The following is a 14,732-nucleotide window of genomic DNA, read 5'->3' as shown; positions in this document are numbered from 1 at the left end:
CTCACCCCTCCCTCCCTCCCCCCTTACCCCTCCCTCCCACACCATTCACATCCCATGCACGCTCCATTTACCACTGGCTGGCACAGATCCCTTATGCAATGCAATTAATTTTTTAAATGTGCCACATGAATGATCACTCGGAAATACAGACGTGTGTCCACTTGCAAGTTTGCCAGAGTAAATGAGGGATTATTTTCTCGGGAAATTTGTGATTGAGATTTTTTTTTAATGCAGCTTGTTTTTTTTAGTTTACTGTTTTAAAATACTGTACTTGTATACAAAGAAAATAAAAAAACTCTGCAAAAGTGTGCTTATGTCAACATTATATGGCCATTACAATTAGAATGTAAACTATGCTTGCATAAACCCAGCAGATGCCCTGTAACAAACATAGCAGAAGATTCCTTAATTCAATTATCTTTTGCCGAAATTGTTGCCACTGGAATGGAGCTGCAAGCTTTAAACATCATACCATTCGTGTGCGCTTTGGTGATTTCTAAATACTGTTGGGGCAGAGCGTGGTGCTGGCCACCCACCGCCTCGTGAGCCTTGTTGGCCTTCATAGGTGCTCGCTCACAGTACTTGCTCCAACAGTTATAGTATCTATAATTATACACATACACACAGAAGGCAAATGATAACAAACCGGCTCATTAGATTAGGGTGGGTGCCCATCACTACACTTGTGACCGATACAAGGACACATCCAAACGTATTAGTCCTTGTGCGTTTTGGGCTTGTGAAATTACGCTTAAATACATTGTTAGTGTTGAAGAAACACGCCCCAGGCATAAGCTAACATTATGAATCAGACTGAAATTGAAGGTGATAAAGGTGCAGCCTTCTGCCAGCAGCGCTCAGGCCACTGCTGGCCTCCTCTAGAGGGACGTCTAGAGATCCCCCTGAGAGGATATGTTTTGGCCTACTCTTCCACTTTGGCCAAAAGTGTTGGAAAAAGTTGGGAATAACTTTACCTCACTATACACGACTTGACCGATTGACCGTGTGGTATCTATTCATAACTACAGTGCTGTGCGGACAGCACCGGCGTGGGTGGGTGGGATTTAAGAAACTTGCATTGTTTCAACCGCAGCACTGATGGCCTCTGGATTCCAAGTCCAAAGTACTAATTCTAAACTATAAACTATTTTAATGTTACCAGGTAGGACCCACGGAGCTACTGTATATATCCTTAGGTTTTTTCGGTAAAGTCACGTAGGTAAAAAAATTTAAATTAATAAAAGTAAAATAAAAATAAAATAAAAATCACGACGTTTCGGAGGCAACACAAGCTTCCGTCACTTGAAGACGGAAGCTTGTGTTGCCTCCGAAACGTCGTGATTTTTATTTTATTTATTTTACTTTTATTAATTTTAATATTTTTACCTACGTGACTTGACCGAAAAAAAACCTAAGAATATGCATCCTTGCAGTCACAAAAGCTTCAAATCTAGAACTACTGTATATAGCTTTTTTTTCAGAAGCGACCTGGCTATCACAAATGATAGCTCAACGAAGTGGCTTATCGTGTAGAAATTGGCAGCAGCTAAATACTCCAAACGTGCGATAGATGATTCTAAACATGGATGAAAAAAACCGAAGGACCTGGATAAAAATCCACGGGACCACGGAGAGAACACGCAAACTCCAAATGTACAGCAGACGTCAGGGTCAGGATCGAACCCACGACCTCCTGTGTACCAGGCGAGGGAATTACCATCTCGCAACCCCGGCAACATCCCCTTACATGGTGACTCCGTATAAATGTACCAAAGGACGTTAGGACAAGAGTAGAGTCTCAACTTGCATTTATGTGTTTTAATCACTGTCACAAAAGCGCTGAGAAGGATACAAAATAGTGCTAAATATGTACCATGCAAAAATACCTCTTGACTTTTCTCGATTGTAAAGGGACGTGTGTGAATGTCGAGAATGTATGTACCCTGGTAATTAGTTTTTGACACCTTTCTGTGTGGTGTCATTTTGTTGTCCCAGGATGATCCTTCTGAAGAAATAAAAGAACCAACAAATGTGTAACCTTACTTGTTAAACTCTATTTTGTCTCCTGTGTGAATGGTAGCTGCCAATCGACTCAACGTGATAAGTACATGTAATGTGGTATTAAAGTTTTAGCATGGCAAGTGTTTTTTGCCTTAACAGCAGGGAGTTTTAGCCTTTCCACTGCATATTCCAGTTAAAGACTGCTCACAAAAATACACCCACTCCTCTGGGTGCCACTTAGTTACTTCCATTCAATCAATGGGAAGGCTGCTACATAGAACCACGGTTAGTACTTTGAATGTTCGCTCTACCGAGCAAAGTTAACCGCCTCGGCACAATGGATGCTCTCTGCGTTCAAATGTGTTGCTGCAGGAGATTAGCACATCTTTGTCATTTCCTTAAATGGCCAATATACATTGGGTACATTTGTGTTGATTTATTTATGGAATCACTTTTGAAATCTTTGTACTTGGGTAAAGTAATGGGAGCTGGATTTGCCTAGTTTTTTTCCACCTACTTTTGCAGTAATAATAAATCCCGTGCAATTCAATGGGTATATTACTCATTTAGGACGAGTAATATCTTCATTTACCTCACGGTGGAATAGTGAATGCAAATGGAGTGATACATTTATATCAATCCCACAAACATCATGATGAGCACTGAACAGATAAAGCAACATTCAGAAGCCTCCACACGTCTCCATCTCACCAATTTCAACGCACCATATTACATCTCTTAGTTCTCTCCTCCGTGCGTTATGGAGCCCGCCGTCTTCACAATATTCACTCACCTGTTGAGAAGAATCCAAGAAGGTCATTATAAATCAAAGGGGGTATCTAAAGTTAGATCACCCTGTGCACTACCGAGTTGCAAGCCCTACTTTTGTGGGACATACAACTTCTTAACGGCACTGCAATGGAAATGGGCCCTTCAACCAGCGCATTTCAAAGTCGGAGACAAGCCAGCCTTAGCAGGGCCTCCGCAAAGATGTACCTGCCCAGACTGTACCCCGACCATGCTCGTGCCACGCTATCATTAATACGGCCTTTGCTGGTGGGGGAGGGGGGGGGTGCTGGGGGTGGATATTAATAAACACATCAGGTGGTGAAGTGACAGCCAAGGGCAAAGATGGGGAAAAAACCGCATGGATGCTCTTCATTGTTCAGCTAAAAATGTGGAAGCCGATGTGCGTTTCTCACCATAAGCATATCCTATGCACTCTAAGGTCAAGTAACTGGGATTTTTCTCCACGAGTCTCTTTTTTTTTACCCACATTCCCCGCTGTCAAATTATTCCATTTTCCTTTCTTGCGAAATTACGTGTTTGGATGCATAGTTATTTATATATATTCCAACTGTCTCGTGTGTGCATTTGAATATCATTATAGGTGAAAGTGCAAAAGAAACCAGAATGCATCTTCATGCCTCCTCGCCAATTATCATATATGAACAAAATCTGAAAAAAATTGAAACACAGGGATGGTATTTGGTAAAACCAAAATTTAAAAACCCCAACACAGCGCATATCATATCCAAGGGCACAATTATACACATTGCGTTATTCAGGTCAAGAGTGCCGCACTTTTAGTTCAAACAGAACACAGAGGTATGCGGCGGCTTCAGTGTTGAGACCACTACACATCGCTATCTTCGGTGCCATCTGCTTTTGTTACTGGACTCTGTGGCTGAGAGAGGGCTGGAGTGGGGCAATGAGTGGTGATGCCTGACAGGGTGATGGAACGCACAGAGTGGGATTACTCTATAACGCTAAGTCGGATTTGACTTCTGTCTCTTTTTGTGCTCGGTAGTCCATCATGGGGATAACAAAGGTGCACTCGTGCTCCTATTGTAGATATATCTGGAGCATTTGGAGGGGTGCTTTTTATCCTCCTCCTCAGAGCCAGCAAAACAATTTAGAGGTCTGTGTGTCATTTGTGGCCGCCGGTCAATTTACAAAAAGGTAGCACTGAGTCTGATTCGATGCGTTTTATTGTTTGCATGTTAGAGCCCATATAAAAGACACACGTTATTTTTTTTGCAAGGGAGCGTCAGTTTATATGGGTGGGGAACAATTTAATCAATTTGCATCGGCGATACGTGCATTGAGTCGCACGTCTAGCATGTAAGGGCTCAGCCGACCCCTACAAAAGCGATGTCCATAACAATGGAGGAACTTTAACTGCATTTGATGAACAGTAACACAATTCCACAATGCTTGCGACATTACGAAACTCTTTCCATGACTTAAATCACAACCTCCATCCACGTGTGGCCAAACCCGTCTCCGTCAGTGTTCTCACATCTCTCCGGTAGCACGCCCTTTGCGACAGTCACCTCTCCACATGCTCTTCCCCCCCCCCCCCACCCAGTTCTCCCACAGCACTCTACAGAACGTCTTCACAACTCCACACCTCTCCACATGCCCCCCTCCCCCGAACAGATCTCTCACAGCTCTCTGCAGAACGCCTTCACAACCCACCACCTCTCCACATGCTCTCCCCAAGTCCTCTGTCTCCTTCCAACAGAGCTCACCAGGTGCTTCTAGATCTCCATCCAATATGCAAACGTATTCCGTGTATTCATACATTACTGCCACTTATCCCCTCACATGCATTGTTTTTCAAATGCATAATTTATCCAGACTATTATTGTTGGGCAGCAGTGAAGCACAGTGGTAACTGGTGCCTTCCTGTGTACTGTTAGAACGCTCTGCCCCTCGCTCTGCATGGGGTTTCTCCGGGTTCTCTGCTTTCCTCCCAGAGCTAAAGAAACATATAATGTATTTGATCAGTTTAACACGTAGGGCTTTCGCGACCAATATTCATAATAAAGGTTTTTGGGTTAGATCGCGTTATTTATAAATGTGTCGTAACCCTCCACCACCCGACACAGCCAAACAGTAAAACATGTGTCACGTTTACAAATAGTTCTAAAGTAGTGAACTAAAGCAGTGAACTATTTGTCCTTTGTAAACGTGACACATTTTTTACTGTTTGGCCGTGTCGGGTGGTGGAGGGTTACGACACATTTATAAATAACGCGATCTAACCCAAAAACCTTTATTATGAATGTATTTGATGTTGGCCAAATATCCCAGTGCAGTACCCTCCTGAAACAAGTGTGGCTTTTGTGGGGAAACAAATAATTGTTGTTTATATATATTAATAATCTCAGGTGTTGACTCCACTTGAATTGATCATTTTATTATTTTTGATTCCTTCTGTTTTTCAGACTGCTAACAACCTCCATGATATTAATAATATATCCTAAGATAATTTCACCACGGAAAAAGTCACGATTGTGACCATAGAAACAGCTCTCTATCATGCCTTGCATGTCACGTGACATAATTTTCACGTAATTTCACCCATGATTTGTAGAATAATCGATTATAATCTAAGTAATCGGAGAGGCCAGCTATAAGTAAAATGTAAAATGAAATGTGTAATGCTGATGTTGGTCTTTAAGATTATTGTTGTTGGTTTTCCCTCGTCTGCCTGCAAAGTGAAATATAAACGACCCATCTTCTTGGTTCTTTCGGTAAAGTCACGTAGAAGGGAAGTAATAAAATAATAAAAATAAAACATAATAAAACAATTCTCACGACGTTTCGGCCACAACGCAAGCAGCCGTCCTCAGGCGAAGAATGAGAACATTATCAAGCTAGGAGCTTATATAGGTGTAGCGAGGAGGAGCGCCTTAACAAAAGAATGTGCATATGAAGAGGAATTTAGCATACCAATGGGCAATGCATAGGAGGTGGGCGGAGGGGTTTCAAAGTCCCATTATGCCCATGCATTATGCAGGATCAACAGCACCACGGGGGGGCGCAAGGAACAGCGTTAATAAAGGAAAGGAATGTTAGTGATATGTAGCTGCATTTGCCAAACAACCACGTAGAAAACCAAAGTGAAAACTACATAAAAAACTAAAATATAAACTGATACTTACTATACTCTACAATAAGCTGAGTTACTAACAACAAATAATAAATTACAATTCTACGTCGTAAGAAGTATATAATATACTTCCATCTAAACTTTATTCTCTTAGCATATACAGTACTATATACTGCCATAGATAAACCCAACATTAAATTATATACTTTATTGCTGTAAACCACCCTATACTTTATACATTTTAATATAACACTATGTATTATTCAACTCACCCTAATGTGTATCGAAATGGTTTATTACGTCCTTCCAATGATTGCTAAGCCTGAATCCATCTTCTCGGTTAAAATTGTCTCTGTGTTTGTATATGTGGATCGCCTCATGAACGAATCTCTCATGATAGCCAGATGGCTTGCAGAGAACCTCCGTCTTGGAGAAGTCAATGTCATGTGAGCCCACTGAGTTATAACAGTGGTCTGCCACGGCTGAGGTGTTTGTCCTACCGTGTTTTAGATCAGCTTTATGTTCACGAATGCGGTCTGAGACGTGTCGTTTGGTTTCCCCAATGTAACTGCTACCACAGAGGCAACTTAGTTTGTAGACGCCAGGGTACTGTATGTCTGGAATCACATCTTTTACAGACGGTACCAGATCACGGATTTTATGTATTGTGTTGAATCGGACCTGGATCTTGTGTTTAATCAGGATTTTGGAGATCTTTTTTGTGACCCCAGCAATGTAGGGTAAGGTGATGGTCTTGAAAGGCTCCTCAACAGGATCTTTCTTGATGGTTGGAGTGATGGCTTTGCGGATTGTGTAGTCGGAGTAACCATTAGCTTTAAGAGCTTGGCGTACGTGTTTGAGTTCACTGGAAATGTGTTCATGGTCGGAGATGCATTGGGCTCTATGATATAGAGTCTTGATGAGGGAATTCTTCTGGGATGGATGGTGGTGGGAATCCGGTTTTAGATAAGCATCCGTGTGGGTGGCTTTCCTGTAGACAGAGTGGCTCATTGAACCATCAGGTCTCCTTTTGATTAGGACATCCAAAAAGGGTAGCTTGCCATCATTTTCGACTTCCATGGTGAATCTGATGGCTGGGTGTATGGAATTGATGTGGTCGAGAAATTGGTCTAGAGCAGGCCGGCCATGTGGCCAGATGACAAAAGTGTCGTCTACGTATCTCTTCCATAAGGTCGGGCGTAGAGTGGCAGTCTGGATGGCGTCCGTCTCAAATTTCTCCATGAAGATGTTGGCTACAACCGGAGATAGGGGGGAGCCCATTGGGCTGTAGCCAACATCTTCATGGAGAAATTTGAGACGGACGCCATCCAGACTGCCACTCTACGCCCGACCTTATGGAAGAGATACGTAGACGACACTTTTGTCATCTGGCCACATGGCCGGCCTGCTCTAGACCAATTTCTCGACCACATCAATTCCATACACCCAGCCATCAGATTCACCATGGAAGTCGAAAATGATGGCAAGCTACCCTTTTTGGATGTCCTAATCAAAAGGAGACCTGATGGTTCAATGAGCCACTCTGTCTACAGGAAAGCCACCCACACGGATGCTTATCTAAAACCGGATTCCCACCACCATCCATCCCAGAAGAATTCCCTCATCAAGACTCTATATCATAGAGCCCAATGCATCTCCGACCATGAACACATTTCCAGTGAACTCAAACACGTACGCCAAGCTCTTAAAGCTAATGGTTACTCCGACTACACAATCCGCAAAGCCATCACTCCAACCATCAAGAAAGATCCTGTTGAGGAGCCTTTCAAGACCATCACCTTACCCTACATTGCTGGGGTCACAAAAAAGATCTCCAAAATCCTGATTAAACACAAGATCCAGGTCCGATTCAACACAATACATAAAATCCGTGATCTGGTACCGTCTGTAAAAGATGTGATTCCAGACATACAGTACCCTGGCGTCTACAAACTAAGTTGCCTCTGTGGTAGCAGTTACATTGGGGAAACCAAACGACACGTCTCAGACCGCATTCGTGAACATAAAGCTGATCTAAAACACGGTAGGACAAACACCTCAGCCGTGGCAGACCACTGTTATAACTCAGTGGGCTCACATGACATTGACTTCTCCAAGACGGAGGTTCTCTGCAAGCCATCTGGCTATCATGAGAGATTCGTTCATGAGGCGATCCACATATACAAACACAGAGACAATTTTAACCGAGAAGATGGATTCAGGCTTAGCAATCATTGGAAGGACGTAATAAACCATTTCGATACACATTAGGGTGAGTTGAATAATACATAGTGTTATATTAAAATGTATAAAGTATAGGGTGGTTTACAGCAATAAAGTATATAATTTAATGTTGGGTTTATCTATGGCAGTATATAGTACTGTATATGCTAAGAGAATAAAGTTTAGATGGAAGTATATTATATACTTCTTACGACGTAGAATTGTAATTTATTATTTGTTGTTAGTAACTCAGCTTATTGTAGAGTATAGTAAGTATCAGTTTATATTTTAGTTTTTTATGTAGTTTTCACTTTGGTTTTCTACGTGGTTGTTTGGCAAATGCAGCTACATATCACTAACATTCCTTTCCTTTATTAACGCTGTTCCTTGCGCCCCCCCGTGGTGCTGTTGATCCTGCATAATGCATGGGCATAATGGGACTTTGAAACCCCTCCGCCCACCTCCTATGCATTGCCCATTGGTATGCTAAATTCCTCTTCATATGCACATTCTTTTGTTAAGGCGCTCCTCCTCGCTACACCTATATAAGCTCCTAGCTTGATAATGTTCTCATTCTTCGCCTGAGGACGGCTGCTTGCGTTGTGGCCGAAACGTCGTGAGAATTGTTTTATTATGTTTTATTTTTATTATTTTATTACTTCCCTTCTACGTGACTTTACCGAAAGAACCAAGAAGATGAATCCCTGCAGTCACGAAAGCTTTAAATCGAAAAATAAACGACCCAGTGTGATATCCCGATGGTCACAAATCCCATCGTGTGGCGTTACACAAACTTTTGTCAAGGAGAGTGTGTATTTTGACTCCCAACCTAGTTTTGGAAAATGAAATTGATTGCCTGATTGATTGTGCCTTCACATACACCACAGTATTGACCTTGTAATATTACGGTACCTTAATTTGGCTCTGTAAGCTTCGGGCATTTTATATTGAGCCCTTTAAATCCACGTAATCCCATCAGGTAAGACTGTGTGTGGTATTATCAAAATGCATATCTTGTTATGAAATGACTTTGGCTTATGCTACCTAAGGTGGCATTTCGCATCATCGATCCAACTGGCCAGGAATGGATATATTTTTATGAATATTAAAATAAACCCATACCATTTTGTGCTTTCAAAAAAGACGTTAAATGTCAAATACACATGAAGGGTTTGTAATTATTGCGGGATGTGTAATTTGCATGGCAGAGAGGACAGAATTGAAGTAGTGCTGGCACATCCTAAAGATCTGAGACAAATGAAACGTACGCAGCGATGTCCCATATTAATGTCTCTCACACAACAAAGTGTGCCTTGCATATATACAGTACGTTTGAGCTAGTCTCTCCAATTATTGAATCAATCGATTACTCTTCCGATTAGAGTATTGGTTAATTACCCAACTAAACGGAGAACACAAAAAATAAGTCGGGAAAAACTCAACTCTGTCCCCATGTGTGCCGCTGTAGAGTAGTAGTTGAAGGGCGCGGCTTCGAGGATGTGCGCGCAACTGCCATTTTTAAAGGGGCCCGCATGATCAAACGCAAAATCACTTGGTTCGATTAAACGTAATTAGTCGATTCGTTGACGTAAACAACTCATTGTCCCAGCTCTACGTTATGTATGAAGGCAGTCACAACAAGGCGTGGCTTTTCAAAATAATTATAATAATAATAATCACATCCTTAAGTCTCCCTACAGTTTGGGGCCATTGGTGGCTCACTCATATGGACCAGCTTTGCATCATCCGTCGCGGTTGCCTTTTGAACTGTTGGCATCAGGCGTGGATTGTTTCCCTCTAGTCCTCTTCTTGCTGGAACGCGCCATTCTCCCGTGGCCGACTCTTGCCATGCTTTCGTTCTTAATGACCACCGTTGGCTTGGTTCTTTTACGTACATTTCCGTTGGCAATCACAATTACATACTCATTACGTATGCGGGGTGGAGTGGTGGCGATGTGGTCATTGTGCTGTACGGTGAACCTGGCGACACGAGTTTGATACCCGACCAAGGCAAACACCATTGAAGAGTGATATCAGAACCGAGTCATGCCCCCCCCCCCGCCTTCACCAACCCATACTGACCTGTGTGGTGAAGTAAGGTCAAGCAGCCCCGATGACTGACACAGCGTAGGGAGGCCTTCATCCATTGATGGATTGGTAACGGCTGGAATAGCTTTTACTCTATTTTGATGGATATAAATGATACTCAATAACTTGAGGTGGAGTGGTGGCACAGTGGTTTGAAGACTACGCTATGAACTCAGCGGATTGAGTGGCAAGTGATATATGAACTTAGAAGGTCGCACTCATTTGGTAAAGTCGCACTCATTAAACACACAAAGTGCTTTCCACAAATGAACCACAATACCGTGCCGATCTCTTCAAGGAGCATAAACCATCATCACGCGAACTCCGGTCATCTCCTCGCAGCAGCAGCGGCTTTTGGCTAGCCACTGAACACAAAGACGGTGATCACCGCATCGCGCGCTTTCAGATGCGCTTCTGTGGCCGTCTGGAACGCTCTTTCTTCTGATATGAGGAAGCCACTGGGAGCTATGCACTTTTAAATGTAGATTGAAAACGAATTTCATGAGAACGGATTTTTGTGTTTAGTTTGTTGTCCTTCGCCCACACCTCCGATTATCACGATGGGCTATGTATGGTGCAAAAGAAGTTCAATATATACTTACATACGGCGTGGTATTGCCCTCCTCTTCTCCATTCATCACTAAAACATTATCAATCCTATAACTGATGGAGCATAGAGGCCTTCATCCAACAGTGCATTGATAAACGTCTGTACTATATTATTGTGTGAGTGTTTCTATATGCTGCCTATATATCTCACACGCAACCTATATTGAGATAATAACGCAAATTTATAATAATTCAATAATAAAGGAATTTGACTCCTATCACAGGGAAAATTGTACTTCACTTTAATGAGTTTAGAGATGTCGTGAAAAGCTAAAAGTGTCAAATTTACATACATATCTGGATATGCTGGTACATTTGAATGGCTTTATTTTGACTTTATATTAAAAAAATCTAATTTTGTTTGTGCTGGCTTCAACAAGTGAACTAACTAGCTTGAACACATTTTCATTAAATAGATATCTTGTTTTATGGTGTGTTGAGTGCTGGATAGTTAAAGAGCAATTTCTTCTCAAGTATATGACAAACTCCTATAATATCACCTAAAATGATGATTACAATTTACGCTGTTTTTCAACATTGCATTATTTGTCACTTTAATATGCTGCTCATAATTCACGCGTCGGATAGTTTCACAGCCTTCTATCGTGCCACTCTCACGGCAACACATTAATGGAAAACGTAAATAGCCAGGACTGTGTAAATTATCTGATCGTCATCACTAAGTTCATTCTGAGCCTGGATCACAAACGACTTTTTTCCATCTCGTTTTGTGATTGTACCATTATAGTCAGTGAACCTGTCACAAGTGCTTTCTCAGGCCACGTGGAGTGGCAGAGGGCTGCTTGGTAAAGAGGTCACACGATATAACCCGACGTTATCGATTTAAACAAATCTCAATGACTTGCATCCATTCTATCTGAAGCTCCACAATTGTTATAATTCTCTGTATTCGAGTTGCTCTAAAGCTAGTCCATAAAACTGTTGGAATATGCCAGCATCAACTTCAAACCACTCCTTGTTCATTTGCACTGTCACTCCGCTATCCTCTCTGTCTCTAATGTCATACCTGTTTGACACTGCCTATTTAACCAAACAAAAGCCTCAAGGGCATCTGGCAGTTAGACACGCAGGCTAATTTACCTCGTCAGCACAGTCTTGCTTCCAGAATTATTGTCACAGTCTTTCAAGTATATGCGTGCTCATTTTGCAATTCAGCATAGATAGGGTTCGCTCATAAGTAATACAAAGACTTATTTAGCCATACAAACTGTTGGGGGTAAGTGCTGTTAGGAAGTGCCTTTTAAGGGAGGCAACGTGCACGAGAGGGTAGTGTGGCTAGCACCACGCCCGCCCGCCTTTGTCTCCCCAGTGCTGATGTTTACACACTGCACCAGCGACTCATTTGAGGCTGAGTCGACCTAGGCGAGGGCCAGGACCGGTTCACATAATAATCGTCACTGGCGTTGGCCGTGAGCGGGAATCGATCTCGGATCTCTGGGGTTCGCCGGGAAGCGCGCTAACCGCCACATCACCGCTCGCTCATCCATATGACTTCTCAGACCCTTCTCACAACCGAACGCACGCGCCGCACATACACGAGTCCAAGCACACTCACGAGGGCCTAGTCCGCCAGCCGCACTGAGTCACGCCACATCACATCACCGCAAGAGCTCCCCGCATTTGTCTGCCCCTACGTGACGTGAATGCCATCGTAGTCTTCGCGCTGGCTCTGCATCTGTGGTTAGCACTCTATCAATAACGGCACTGACTGTTAAGCAATTAACACCTTAAGTCTTTGAAAAACGTCCTGCTGAAAATTCTGAATATAAATTGAAGTATGCGCGACGATTACGAGCATCTTTTGTAATTGTGGGACATTTTTTTTTTCAAAACAGTTGTTTAAAATGCACCTGAGAATAAGGATTAAATATTCAATGCAGCCAATGTTCTACACACAATTGTCATTTTATATATTGTAAAAGATAAATACTGTATGTGTGTTACAAATTGTGGGTTTATATCCCAGAGTGACCCTCTATGTATTTTGCAATGGAAATGCGGCAATATATAACCAAGCATGTGAACTCAGTAGTTCCCATAAGATTTAATTATGGTTAGACACTGGCCAAATCATGTCCAGTGCACATGTTTTCGCTATATTCAAATGCTAAAAATGCTATTCATGCAGGTCATTACTGTATTTAGCTCATTAAAACACAAAAAAAATTACATTTTGTTAATATTTTACATTGTAAATGTTCAGCAAATTATTTTTTCTAAAACATAGTGAAATTATCACATGGCTAACTGTGTTGTTTTAAAGGCTGCAGGTGAAATATTTAATTGGCCATTAATGAGGCTATTGCTAGGTCAATGGATATCCTCGTTTCTAAAGCTTGCATTTGTCTCCATAAAGACTAACATGGCTTTCCGTTGGTCTTCATCCAAATGGGCACCCACTCGAAAAAATAAATCTTTCTAGTACATGCTGAATAAGAGCAATTTAAACTCTGTAAAACACATTTGTCGAACACTTTTCATACTAAAATTTTACTTTCATCCATTATTGGATAGCCTACAAGGACTACATTTTGTATAATTCAGCAAACTCAAAGTATTTTCTGTGTATGCTCACATGGTGAGTATAATCACCAGATGATCGTCTCCCAAACTAAACCAAAAAAACTTTATAGATTGTGATTGAGTCACTAACCACAGATTTATTTCTAAAACTCGGCGTATGTAGACTTATTCATACTCATGCGTACGTGTGTATGTCTTTATTTTTTATACAGATTACACATTTTTGAAGCGTATGACGGCGAGTGAATACTGTGCATGTCTGGAGAGAGAGAAAAAAAAACACATTATCTATTGGATTTAGTTTTGGTCCGAAGAGCAGAAAAACAGATTTTTTTTGTTTAACTGCTGTATTGGATTCTAGCTGCATATCATGCACACCTTTTAAAGAAACCGACCTATTTCATTTAATATTTAGCTGCTATTCTATGCAAAAATCGTTCCGCGAGCGTGTGTGACTCGGGAAGTCTGACTCTCGAAATATCTTGCGAGAGCATTCCCATCATTATGGGCCCACAATGTGAAATTCTCTGCTTCCCTCATAATGAATGCATTCTATCATATATTTAACGTGACATGCCATTTTAATGCAATACATCTTAAACATGTACTGTCTATGCTATGTAATGGAATGCACTCCGAGGCCATCACTGGGGGCAGGATGTAGATGAAGCCGCTTTTCCGTTGTGATTCCTCACATTTACATATTAATGAATAATTAAGTAGTTGCGCTATCAATAACAATAATAACGGGCAGGAGGACGTGTCTGTAATACATTTTTTGTGTGTGTGCCCTAGTTTTATTAGGCACGGAATTAAACGCACAAGAGAGAGTCAAATACCCACTTTTCGCAAAACCGGTTTTGCAACTGAATGTCACAACTGGCCCAAAACCAGTACATAGTGTATACTTTGCAATCCGATCGTGTTCATGTATCGTTTGTTGTTGTAACTTGCCGACCCGCCCCTTGCTGGACATCTGTGAAAAAGAGCTTCATAGCTCATCGGATTCCTCCACTATGACAGAGATTCTGATTCTGTAACACTCCGGAAGAATTGCTCTTCAAATCAAATCAAACTCTACACATAGAGCGCAATTCGTGCATAACATGCAATGCAAAGTGCTTTACAAGACAAAATTACCTTCACATTTTAGATACCGTGCCATACATTATACGTGTGTCTACTGCGCACTGCCTCAATTGAGCGAAATCAACTTGGGTATGAAGAACAGTTCATAATTAAGGATTCCTACTGCACATTACCCTCATTATGTAAAATTATGGATTGCCATTGTAATGCAATAAAATTACTATGCCTTGATTTCCATTGTATTGCAATTATGTCATCACAGATTGAGGCCATTTGG

General features: G+C 41.7%; 2 long non-coding RNA genes across 2 annotated transcripts in view; both read left to right on the top strand.

The window, feature by feature from the left end:
* LOC144722735 (uncharacterized) overlaps window positions 1–2,034 on the top strand; it is a 63,554-nt gene extending 61,520 nt beyond the window's left edge. Inside the window, exon 3 of the long non-coding RNA XR_013586087.1 lies at window positions 1,996–2,034. This is a non-coding gene — a long non-coding RNA (uncharacterized LOC144722735). The remainder of the gene's footprint in view (window positions 1–1,995) is intronic.
* LOC144722734 (uncharacterized) overlaps window positions 1–14,732 on the top strand; it is a 214,610-nt gene that overhangs the window by 185,542 nt on the left and 14,336 nt on the right. The window lies entirely within an intron of this gene.

This window comes from Lampetra planeri, chromosome 15 (assembly GCF_965212315.1).
Source record: "Lampetra planeri chromosome 15, kcLamPlan1.2.h2, whole genome shotgun sequence".
NCBI lineage: Eukaryota > Metazoa > Chordata > Hyperoartia > Petromyzontiformes > Petromyzontidae > Lampetra > Lampetra planeri.
This window is presented reverse-complemented; position numbering and strand designations above follow the sequence as displayed.